Source organism: Pseudophryne corroboree, chromosome 5 (assembly GCF_028390025.1).
Source record: "Pseudophryne corroboree isolate aPseCor3 chromosome 5, aPseCor3.hap2, whole genome shotgun sequence".
Taxonomy (NCBI): Eukaryota; Metazoa; Chordata; class Amphibia; order Anura; family Myobatrachidae; genus Pseudophryne; species Pseudophryne corroboree.
In genome coordinates, this window is record NC_086448.1 from 537,603,449 (window position 1) to 537,616,651 (window position 13,203).

Below are 13,203 nucleotides of genomic sequence, written 5' to 3' on the forward strand. Positions count from 1 at the left end.
ACAAGGTATTCGTAATGCCCATCCCGGGTATTAAAGGCAGTCTTTCATTCGTCCCCTGTATGGATACAAGTGAAATTGTAGGCTCCACGAAGATCTAATTTTGTAAACACTGTAGCTCCCTTTACCCGGTCAAATAACTCTGGAATGTCACAACTGAGGGCCTGAGCTGACGGAAGGCAGCCACAGTTGTAGGGGCTGAGATGTACCGGAACCTGGGAGGTTGTATCAGACCCCTGGACATGTAAGTAACATGAAGAGAAACCGCCCGAAGGCGTGACCACGACAACTTGAGTAAAAGTCAATGATATTTATTTATGACAAACTCCATGCATCACAGTAGCAGTAAAAAGAAACATAAAAATCAGCAGAGAAATAATAATACAGTTCCTGGGTACTACAGGGTGGCAGGGGCCACAGAGCTCTGGTGGTATGAGACAGTTCTTATTATCTGCAAGTTGGAAAGTCCTTACCAGGCTCAACTGTAGCAATGAGGAAAGCCCAGGGTCGTACCAGCTGGTGTTCCAGGGAAAGCTGGACTGCTGTAGATAAAATGCTGCTGTGGGTACTGGTTAGAACCAGACAGGTGTTGGCACGGAGTGGATACTGGCTGGAACCAGTTAAATAATAAATAAAGCTTGAGAGCGATGCAATATAGATGAAATGTAGAATTTGAGAGCAGAGAAATAATAATACCGGTGGAGAGTGGTAAACTGCAGAAAGGACACCGGCCCTTTAAGAGAAGCTGTACACTGCTGGAAGCTGAGCTGGAAGCAGGTGATGTTGTAGCTGGAAACAGGTGAGTCCAGAATGGATCGGAGAGTCAGGCTACACCGCAGATGGAATGCTGGTGCGGGTCTCTATAGCAGAAGTCTGGAGACAGGAGCTGGAACCTGGAAGACATTCACAGGAGAGAGACAAACTGGAACTAGGTTTGACAACCAAAGCACTGACGCCTTCCTTGCTCAGGCACAACCTATTTATACCTGCAGCAAGGAAGGCATTGGCTAGGCAATTATGCAAATTAATAATACAGACAGCAGATTGGTGAATATGATCAGATGACAGAATCCAAGATGGCTGCGCCCATGCAGACACTTGGAGGGAAGTTTGGTTTGTAATCCATGTGGTCTGGAAAACAGTAATGGCGGCGCCGGCCACCGGAGACAGGAGACGCCAGGCTGACAGGTGCACATCCAACCACGCGGACACAGCGGAGGTCGCGGCTGACGTAATCGCCACTCTGAATGCAGAAGCTCAGGAACGGCGGCGGAGGCCGCGGGAGACGCCATGCCAGATGTATAAGGCGTTACTGTGACAGCGTCCAGAGAGACAGGAGAGGATGCGGGAATATGCACATCAGGATAACAGATGGGATCCGGTCCTGGAGCGCTGAGCCAGCCTTAGGAGGCATCTGATGGGTAAGAAATGGCGTCCAGATACCCGGATCGTGACAGCACCCCCCCCTTTAGGAGTGGCCCCAGGACACTTCTTTGGCTTTCGAGGAAACTTGGAATGAAATCTCCGGACCAAGGCAGGAGCATGGACATCAGAAGCATTGGTCCATGAACGTTCCTCAGGGCCATAACCCTTCCAGTCAATAAGATACTGAAGTTGACCGTAACGGTGACGTGAGTCCAGGATCTTGGCCACTTCATACTCAACGCCTCGTTGAGTTTGGACTTTCGGAGTTGGAGGAAGTGAGGAATGAAACCGATTCAAGATTAACGGTTTCAACAGGGAAACATGGAATGTCCTGGGTATTTTTAAGAAAGGAGGTAACTGGAGTCTGTAAGCAACAGGATTGATGACTTGATCAATTTTAAAAGGACCGATGAAGCGAGGTGCAAACTTCATACTGGGAACTCTCAACCTCAAATTCTTCGTGGATAACCATACCCGATCACCCACCTTGAGAGCAGGAACTGCTCGACGCTTCTTATCCGCTAACTTCTTGTACCTGAACGATGCCTTGAGCAGAGCTGATCGTACGCTCTTCCAGATATTGGCAAACTGATGCAAGGTGATATCCACTGCGGGAACAGAAGTTGCTGGAAGCGGTTGGAACTCAGGGACTTTAGGGTGGAATCCAAAGTTGGTGAAGAATGGTGTTGAAGAAGATGAAGAATGATACTGGTTGTTATGACAGAACTCGGCCCAGGGAAGTAATTGAACCCAGTCATCTTGAGAGGAGGACACATAGATGCGGAGGAAGGACTCCAAGTCCTGATTCACCCTCTCAGTTTGACCATTGGTCTGAGGATGGTAAGCCGTGGAAAACTTTAGCTTGACTTGGAGGACTTGACATAAACTTCGCCAGAATTTGGCTGTGAATTGAACTCCTCGATCTGAGATAATTTCTTCTGGAAGACCGTGGAGTCGGAAGATCTCTTGTATGAATACTTGAGCCAACTTGGAAGCTGACGGAAGACCGGTGAGAGGAATGAAGTGTGCCATCTTGGTGAACCGGTCAACTACCACCCAGATGGTATTGAACTTGTTGCACATGGGCAAATCTGTAATAAAATCCATCGACAAATGGGTCCATGGTCGACGGGGAACAGATAATGGAACCAGTTGCCCCGCAGGCGACTGGCGGGATACTTTATGTTGAGCACACTTTGGGCAAGATGCAATAAACTCCAAAACGTCCTTTTTCAGAGTTGGCCACCAATATGACCTAGAGATAAACTCCAGGGTTTTTTGGATACCTGTATGTCCGGCAAAGCGGGAAGCATGGGCCCAATGCATGAGCTTCTTCCTTAGTGTCGGCTTCACAAAACTTTTCCCTGATGGGGGCGTAGAGTCCATCCCTACCGTGGAGAATGCCAACGGATTTATAATAGGATGCTTGTCTGAAGACTCTGACTCATTTTCTTGCTCCCATGAGCGGGAAAGGGCATCGGCCTTGCGATTCTGAGAGCCCGGACAGAACTGGAGTTTAAAGTCGAACCTGGAAAAGAAAAGTGCCCATCTGGCCTGACGAGGGTTGAGACATTGTGCGCCTTTCAGATATAGAAGGTTCTTGTGGTCTGTAAGGATGGTGATTGAATGAGAAGCTCCCTCCAACAGATATCTCCACTCCTCTAGAGCGAGCTTGATGGCTAGCAACTCCTGGTCGCCAATGGCATAGTTGCGTTCCGCTGGGGAGAACTTCCGTGAGAAGAAACTGCAAGGATGTAAATGGCCATCTTTAGCCCTCTGAGATAACACCGCTCCTACTCCAACGGAGGAGGCATCCACCTCTAAGATGAAAGGAGAGTCGATGTCAGGCTGTTTCAGGACAGGCGCAGAGATGAACCTCTGTTTTAACAGATGAAAAGCTTGCATGGCTTCTTCAGACCACTTGGACGGGTTAGCACCCTTCTTGGTGAAAGCAGTAATAGGCGCCACAATGGTGGAAAAGTCTCGTATAAACTTTCGGTAATAATTGGCGAACCCTAAGAACCTCTGGACCCCTTTGAGGGTTAAGGGTACCGGCCAATTCTGGATTGCTTGTAGTTTCTCAGGATCCATCTCTAGTCCGGAACCGGACACAATGTACCCTAGAAACGGAATGGACTTGACTTCAAAGACGCATTTCTCTAATTTGCAATAGAGATGATTGACACGGAGACGGGACAGAACCTCCTTTACCCAAAAACGATGTTCCTCTAAATTGTTGGCAAAAATGAGGATATCATCTAGATAGACCACGACATGACGGTATAGAATGTCTCTGAAGATCTCATTGACGAAATGCTGGAAGACAGCTGGAGCATTGGTCAATCCGAAGGGCATGACGAGGTACTCATAATGTCCGTCACGGGTGTTAAATGCGGTCTTCCACTCGTCACCCTCACGGATCCGGATGAGATTGTATGCACCTCTCAAGTCCAGCTTTGTAAAGATGGTAGCTCCGCTAACTCTGTCAAAGAGCTCAGTAATCAGGGGTAAAGGATAGCGGTTCTTGATGGTAATGTCATTCAAACCTCTGTAGTCGATGCACGGCCGCAGACCACCATCTTTCTTTTTTACAAAAAAGAAGCCTGCGCCGGCTGGAGAAGAAGAAGGTCGAATGAACCCCTTTGCTAGGTTCTCTTTAATGTATTCCTCCATAGAATGCGTCTCGGGCAGAGACAACGGATAAGTTCGGCCTCGAGGTGGAACCTTCCCTGGAACGAGATCAATCGGGCAGTCCCATTCTCTATGAGGAGGAAGGATATCAGCAGAAGCCTTACTGAACACATCCGTGAAATCTTGATATGGAGGAGGTGGAACATCAGACGACCTGGGGGAGGAAGAACAGACAGGCAACACTTTAAACAAACATGTCTCAGCACAGGAGGGACCCCATGCCAGGATTTGCGTAGTCGTCCAATCAATTGTAGGATTGTGAAGACGGAGCCATGGAAGGCCCAGGACCACAGGATGTGTGGCTCTTGGAATCACTAAAAGTGAAATAAGTTCGGAATGAAGAACTCCCACTCTCAGACGAACTGGTAGAGTCCTTAGAGCAATAACTGTATCAAAAATTTTACTGCCATCCACGGCAGTTAAGGAAAAGGAGGAAGGAAGTCTCTCGGTGGGTAGGGACCACCGTTTAACATAGGCTTCGGTAATAAAGTTCCCAGCTGCTCCGGAATCAAGGAGGGCAATGACGTTCTGATAACGTTGAGCAACTTGAAGCGAGACTGGGAGATTACAATCTTGAGGGGATGGAGAGGAGATCATTACTCCTAGCCGGCCCTCTCCTTGGCGAGCTAGGGTCTGGAGTCCCGGACGTTTGGGACAAGCATTAATGGTGTGAGACGGAGCTGCACAATAAAGACAGAGAGACTCGGAGAGACGTCTTCGGCGCTCAGCAGGAGTTAAACGGGAACGGCCAATTTGCATGGACTCATCTTTAGTTGGTGACAGTTGGCGAGGAGGAGGAGCAGAAGATTTTGGAGCAGATGATCTTCCACGCTCAGTTGCTCTCTCTCTGAAACGTAAGTCAACTTTTGTACAAAGTGAGATTAGCTCATCTAACTTGGAGGGTAAGTCTCTGGTAGCTAACTCGTCTTTAATACACTCAGATAAACCATGCCAGAATGCAGCATACAGGGCCTCGTCGTTCCATGCCAGTTCAGATGCCAGGATCTGGAACTGTATAAGATATTGTCCTACAGTACGTGATCCCTGGCGTAAACGGAGAATCTCAGACGAAGCTGAAGTTACCCGGCCTGGCTCATCGAAGATGCGCCTGAATGTTGACACGAATGCAGTGTAAGAAGATAGCAGGGTGTCGGACCTCTCCCATAACGGTGATGCCCAATCAAGGGCTGAGCCACTGAGAAGAGAGATGATGTAGGCAATTTTTGTACGGTCACTGGGAAAATTGCCAGGTTGTAGCTCAAACTGAATCTCACACTGGTTGAGAAATCCCCTGCAGAATCTTGGAGAACCGTCAAATTTTGCTGGCATTGGAAGATGAAGACGTGGAGCAGAAACGGGTAAGGTGGGTGGGGTTATAGCTGGAGTCACTGTGGTTGACGCACCGGACGCGTCTGATCCACAGAGAGTTGTCTGAATCCCATCCAGCCGAGTAGAGAGATCCTGGAGACAGCGGATGATGTGGCCCTGTGCAGCCTCCTGATGTTCAAGTCGGGCTGCCAGTTCTTGCATCGGCCTGGCCGCTTGATCCTGGTCTCCGGCTGGATTCATTTGATCAGTGCTTACTGTCACAACTGAGGGCCTGAGCTGACGGAAGGCAGCCTCAGTTGTAGGGGCTGAGATGTACCGGAACCTGGGAGGTTGTATCAGACCCCTGGACATGTAAGTAACATGAAGAGAAACCGCCCGAAGGCGTGACCACGACAACTTGAGTAAAAGTCAATGATATTTATTTATGACAAACTCCATGCATCACAGTAGCAGTAAAAAGAAACATAAAAATCAGCAGAGAAATAATAATACAGTTCCTGGGTACTACAGGGTGGCAGGGGCCACAGAGCTCTGGTGGTATGAGACAGTTCTTATTATCTGCAAGTTGGAAAGTCCTTACCAGGCTCAACTGTAGCAATGAGGAAAGCCCAGGGTCGTACCAGCTGGTGTTCCAGGGAAAGCTGGACTGCTGTAGATAAAATGCTGCTGTGGGTACTGGTTAGAACCAGACAGGTGTTGGCACGGAGTGGATACTGGCTGGAACCAGTTAAATAATAAATAAAGCTTGAGAGCGATGCAATATAGATGAAATGTAGAATTTGAGAGCGGAGAAATAATAATACCGGTGGAGAGTGGTAAACTGCAGAAAGGACACCGGCCCTTTAAGAGAAGCTGTACACTGCTGGAAGCTGAGCTGGAAGCAGGTGATGTTGTAGCTGGAAACAGGTGAGTCCAGAATGGATCGGAGAGTCAGGCTACACCGCAGATGGAATGCTGGTGCGGGTCTCTATAGCAGAAGTCTGGAGACAGGAGCTGGAACCTGGAAGACATTCACAGGAGAGAGACAAACTGGAACTAGGTTTGACAACCAAAGCACTGACGCCTTCCTTGCTCAGGCACAACCTATTTATACCTGCAGCAAGGAAGGCATTGGCTAGGCAATTATGCAAATTAATAATACAGACAGCAGATTGGTGAATATGATCAGATGACAGAATCCAAGATGGCTGCGCCCATGCAGACACTTGGAGGGAAGTTTGGTTTGTAATCCATGTGGTCTGGAAAACAGTAATGGCGGCGCCGGCCACCGGAGACAGGAGACGCCAGGCTGACAGGTGCACATCCAACCACGCGGACACAGCGGAGGTCGCGGCTGACGTAATCGCCACTCTGAATGCAGAAGCTCAGGAACGGCGGCGGAGGCCGCGGGAGACGCCATGCCAGATGTATAAGGCGTTACTGTGACAGCGTCCAGAGAGACAGGAGAGGATGCGGGAATATGCACATCAGGATAACAGATGGGATCCGGTCCTGGAGCGCTGAGCCAGCCTTAGGAGGCATCTGATGGGTAAGAAATGGCGTCCAGATACCCGGATCGTGACATGGAATTAACGGCAATGGGTACTTGTTCTTCACAGTGATCTCATAAAGTCCGCGATAATCTATGCATGGTCGTAAACCACCATCCTTCTTCTTAACAAAGAAGAATCCGGCTCCTGCAGGTGAAGAAGATGATCTAATAAATCCTTTGGATAAATTCTCTTGTATATACTCAGACATAGCTTGAGTCTCCGGGATGGACAGCAGATAAATTTGCCCCCTAGGAGGTATTTTGCCCGGCACCAAATCGATTGGGCAGTCCCATTCACAATGGGGGGGGGGGGGGGGTTAGGAGTCAGGCGCTTGTTTACTGAAGACATCTACAAAACATTGATAGACTGAAGATAACTCGGGAAGACCGACTGACCGGAGGGGTTTAACTGAAGCTAAACAGTCCTTGGCACAAGATTCTCCCCACAAAAGAATTTCCATGGTTTGCCAGTTGAATTGTGGATTATGTTTCTGCAGCCAAGGTAATCCAAGTATCACATCATGAGAGGCTTTGGGAATCACAAGGAAGGAAATATATTCAGAATGGAGCACACCAACTTTCGTCTTGAGACATACAGCTCGATGAGTAATTATGCCGTCTGGAATTTTACTTCCATCCACTGCTGTAACAGCAACTGCTACTTCCAAAGGCACGGTTTGAACTTTAGATTGTATGACAAAGGCTGAGGTGATGAAGTTATCGGCTGCACCGGAATCTAGGAGAGCAGAAACTTTAACTGTAGAACCCGGAACTTCAAAACGAATAGGCAAAGTTGGCTCCTCCCCGGAACGTGATTCCAAAGTAACTCCTAGCTTAAACTCTCTTGAAAAAGCTAGGAGCAAGAGTTTCCCGACCGGAGTTTGCAAGACTTAATGACATTTTTGGAGGACCCGCAGTACATGCAGAGGTTACCCTGTCAACGACAAATTCGTTTCTCCTCCGTAAGGCGAGAGTGCCCGATCTGCATAGGCTCTTCTGTCGTTACAGTAGACTGAGATGAAAAATAATCTTGTCGAGGTCTGAGACGATAGCGCGGACTAGATCGCTCTGCCTTGGATTTCTCTACACATCGCTCTCTGTAGTGCAGATCAAGTTTATTGCAGATGGATATTAATTCATCCAGCTTAGTTGGCACATCACAAATGGTTAAATCGTCCTTGATTCTTCCAGAGAGTCCATTCAAAAATGCTGCGACCAGGGCTTCCTCATTTCAATTTAACTCTGAAAACAACGTGCAAAACTGAATAATATATTGACTAACAGGACGTAAACCTAGACGTAGACGGAGACTCTCCAAAGATGCAGAGGTGGTTCTACCTGGTTCATCGAAGATTTTCTGGAAGGATGATATGAACTCTTTATAATTAGAGAGAATAGGATCTCCCCTCTCCCACAGTGGCGACGCCCACGCCAAGGCCTGGCCAGACAGGAGGGCAATAATATATGTGATCTTAGAACGGGCTGATGGAAAACTAGCACACAACAGTTTGAACTGGATCTTGCATCGGTTCAGAAATCCTCTGCAAAGCTTTGGGGTTAAATCAACTGCAGACGAGGCATAGGCACCATCACTGGAGAAACTGTTGCGGAAGCCGAGACAACCGGAGCTGGAACTTGAACTTGTGGTGTCTTTATAGCCGTATGAAGAGCCTCCAAACGATCTGCCATAGTTTGCATAAACTGAACTATTTGTGTCTTTATGGACTCCTGATTTTCCAGACGGGAAAGGATGTTTGCCGTAGCACCGCCTCCTGTGAATTGGTCACCCGATGGATCCATGGGGCCAGTGCTTACTGTCAGAGCCGAGTGTTTTTGCGAATCCGTTAACCCTGGACCAACCGAAGGTGTAGGTGCTGGGGTATGATGAAAACAGGGATGACGAAGAAAGTTCCCTTTCATATATTTATTAAAGGCAACAATTCCAGTAATAAGTTAAATGACAGTTATTTAGTCACCATCTGTATACTGACATATTGCAATGAATGGTATAATGATAAGCAGGAGCAGTCTTAAAGATGCATTGAAGAAATGTTCATACAAATGAGTTTAAACAGGCTTGTGAATGAAAGAAGAATTGTCCAAATGAAGCAATGAATGGTGCCAAACTGTAAGGAGTGTTACTTGGATATCGTAGACATAAATTAATAACTGTAGAGACTTGTACTGAAACTTAAAGGTTAAACTGCAAGGCTGTGAAGAATTGTCCTTGATTGCAGCAATAATGAAAACACAATACTGAATGGAATACTTGCAAGTTATGAAGATAACACTTGAAGCACTGTGATACTGCAGCAGACGACAATGGTGAAGAATGAGTTAAACTGGATGATGAGAGAACGAGAACCAGGATGAAGTGGAAACTTCCACAGACTGTGATTATAGCAGGCAGTAACTGAACAGAGAAACCTCATACAGGATTCCGGGGATTCCACTTGTTGCCACTTGGAGAGCGATTAACTGACAGCACAGCAGGGAGCTGGTGGACCTCTTGTGGTGAAGGCTGCAGGCGGACCCCTGGGAGCGGAGGCGATATCAGGACCACTGGAACTACACAAGATATCACGGAGAGAGCACAGAGCTAGGGCATAGAGTAAAAACAACAAAGCACTGAGTAACATAATCCCAGCCTACTTAAAGGCAGCACAAGCACGGGATTGGCTTGCACTTACCCACAGGTGTTTCACAAGTGCTCTCAGATGCTCCTTTGGTCTCCAACACGGCCACCTCCTATACTGCAGACACACAGCGGCATCTTCGGCCATTCGGTGCCCGCACTCCCGGCTCCCAGAACCTGCATCACCTCTGCCGCTGACCAAGCCGCGTCCCCACACGGCCGCACAGTACCGCAAGCAACCACGCCGGCAACGGACGGACCCAAGAACCCGCAGTGGTGAGTGATTGGTTCGTGACAGTCAGCATTAAATGTAGCAGATAGTCACAAGAAGGAGTGCTGGTTCATGAACTCGGGTGCCACTAGGCATTTCAGTTGTAATCAGGAATGGTTCAATTCACTTACAGCATGTGAACCCATTACAGTAAAAGGGTTAGAGACAAAGTCCTTACTGCTTCAAAATTTGGGACAATCACAGTGCATCTAATAATTTAAGGTGAAACAGTTATTACAGACATCCAAGACGTCTTGTTCATGCCAGAATTGGGAAGCAATCTCATTGCTATAAGCATCTTGGAGAAAAAGGCTTAGAGAGTCCAGTGTGCAAAGGGCAAATGTATGGTGAAATATGAAAAAGGCACTGTAATTGCTTCAGCAACCCGGAGCAACCAACTGTATATCCTAGACACCAACCAGTGTTCTGCAATGGCGGCCTCTGATTCTGTCACGCTTGTATTTGTTTGTGAACACGGGTCTGGATATTTGTCAGTGTAAGTGTCTGGAGAATATGTGAAACTGGCTGGCTTGAGGATACCACCCGATATGTAATGCAAAATAGAGTCAGTAAACCTCCCCGACCGGGAATCGAACCCGGGCCTTGGCAGAGAGTGCCAGATCCTGCCACTGGACCATCAGGGACTTCGGTGTTGGTAGATGAGTGGTTTCTGTAGAGAGAATGAGTATAACTGCAGTCTAACTAGGCTGGATACTGGGTAGTTGCTGTGAATGGTATGGGACACTCTCTAGTAAATGTAGTAATCCAGAAATGCTAAAGTGACAGAACTGGACAATGGATTTACCAGGCTTGATACTGGGTTGTATTGTATGAAACAGAAAAATACAGTCTCACTTTCTGCGCTCCAAATGTCCCCTTGTTTTAAACGATCCTCATGTCATATTGTTCATGAAAAAGAGACAAAAAAATATAATAGTGTAATCCTGTATGAGCATAGAAGTTCTTTCCACTGTGTTAAGGGAGAACTAGGTGATGAAGATGGTCCCAAAAGAGAAATGAGCCGTCCACCTTCTGATAGGGTCACCCAAAGTGATGCCGTGAAGATACGGTAATAGATCCTTACGTGTATGCTTACTTGAAAATGGAGGATAGAAAGCACATAAAGGTTTCTTTTCCGTAAGGGTTTTTTTTTTCCCCCCTCTGTGACACCGTATATTGAGTATGAATATCACTCATATGGTGAGTATGCAATTAAAAAAGAAAGATGGAAGCCAATTAGGGCCAAAAGAACCCTCCTTTTATTAAAATATACAATTGAAACATAAATAGACAACCAGCCGTACCAAATGGGGGGCAGAGATGGAAATCAACTGACATGAAGTGATCCGGATATCATAAATGTCATATGCCCCCTTTAATGGATGTACTGGTTTAGGACATCAATATAGCACTGTATCACTGTATTTTTCTACTGGGTTGTATTGTAATCCAGGAACTGGGAGCACCCAGATGGATTTGCACAGGAAAACCGAACCCTGGATTGGTTGGTAGCAGGAATGAGTGAGGCAAGCAGATAGTCCGTAGCAACCGACTGTGCAACCTGAGGAATGACCTGCACTGATGGTAAGCAGATCAGGAGGTCACTATAGCTGATAATGGCAAAACTGCACTGGCAGGATACACAGGGAATAAACAGCAGGAGCACTGTTAGCTTCACCGAGTAATGACTAGGCTACACACTGTACAGACGTCTTCTGTGAGTCAGCTGATGGAATAAATACCCAGGGCTTAACTAAGATATGATGAGCAGCATCAGGTGATGCAGGTCTGCTCAGGGTGACTAACGATTGGCTAGACTGGTCAGGTGATTGGGACAGCAGAACTCTGGATCTGGCTGGCAGCAAACTGCGGCCTAGTTTGCCGAGAAATACTGAGACCTTTATAGTTATCATGGGCACCTGGCTTTGACAGCTTGCCAGATATATATTAAAACATTGCGCTTCAAGCTATGAAATACTTAGATATAAATATATTGGTGTATATATATCGGCTGTGCACTTGTCAGAAAAAGCTTGGGAGACTTCAATTATATATAAAAAAAATACACATAAATTTGAAATTATACACACATAAAACAACAAAAAAATAAAACAATCTTAAAAGGAAATGGCTAAATTAACTGATTGGGACTGGTCCCTAAATGTCCCATATATTTAATATTGGATGGTTGGTATAATCCTTAGTATTTCCACAAATTCGTGGATGATAAAATACTAAATGTGCAGCTGTTACTATTGTGTCCTTTTGAAACCAATTTGAAACAATTGTTGCTGATAGCTGCTTCACTGTATCCACGTCTAAGAACAGTTGTACTGGTATACCTTAATGCCTGCGTCCCGGCTGTAGTCATGCACAGTTCATATAGTGAGGGGGAAATGCTGGAATAGTTACCCTCAGATTGATGTGAGCTCTCTTGCCGTCGTTTCCCTTACGTTACTCTGTTCCCGGTGGTGAGGCTGTCACCGCCCCGGGTAGTTTTGGCGTCAGTGCACGGAGTGCTCGGTAGGAATGGAGCAACGGGTCCCCACAATGCTCTCACTTACCTTGGTCGTGGGAGTGCTTCCCGTGTGGTGCAAGGCCAGGTGATCCACGCTGCCCAGATGTCACAGCAGCGGGAGTGCAGCACAGTGTCTCTAATGGCTGCAGCGGCAAAACCGTGGTGAGTATTCTAGGCGGCTGGGTCTCACAGTGTCAGTGGTACAGTGAAGTTGTTCCCGTGAGTGTGTGTCAATGCGTTTCGTCCCGCAATGCCTTGGGACTTCCTCAAGACGAGTGACTGTGAGACCCAGCCGCCTAGAATACTCACCACGGTTCCGCCGCTGCAGCCATTAGAGACACTGGGGCAGATTTATTAAGCCTGGTGAAGTGATAAAGTGGAAGGTGATAACGCACCAGCCAATCAGCTCCTAACTGTCATTTTGCAAACCCAGCCTGTAACATGGAAGTTAGGAGCTGATTGGCTGGTGCGTTATCACCTTCCACTTTATCACTTCACCAGGCTTAATAAATCTGCCCCACTGTGCTGCACTCCCGCTGCTGTGACATCTGGGCAGCGTGGATCACCTGGCCTTGCACCACACGGGAAGCACTCCCACGGCCAAGGCGAGTAAGAACACTGCAGGGACCCGTTGCTCCATTCCTACGGAGCACTCCGTGCACTGACGCTAAAACTACCCGGGGTGGTGAGGAACAGAGTAATGGAAGGGAAATGACAGTAAGAGAGCTCACATCAATCTGAGGGTAACTATTCCAGTATTTCCCCCTCACTATATGAACTGTGCATGACTACAGCCGGGACACCGG

General features: G+C 47.3%; 1 non-coding gene across 1 annotated transcript; it reads right to left on the bottom strand.

Moving 5' to 3' along the window:
- Window positions 1-10,454: 10,454 nt before the first annotated feature.
- TRNAR-UCU (transfer RNA arginine (anticodon UCU)) lies at window positions 10,455-10,523 on the bottom strand. The gene has a single exon. It is a non-coding gene; the product is annotated as a tRNA-Arg (tRNA).
- Window positions 10,524-13,203: the final 2,680 nt, after the last annotated feature.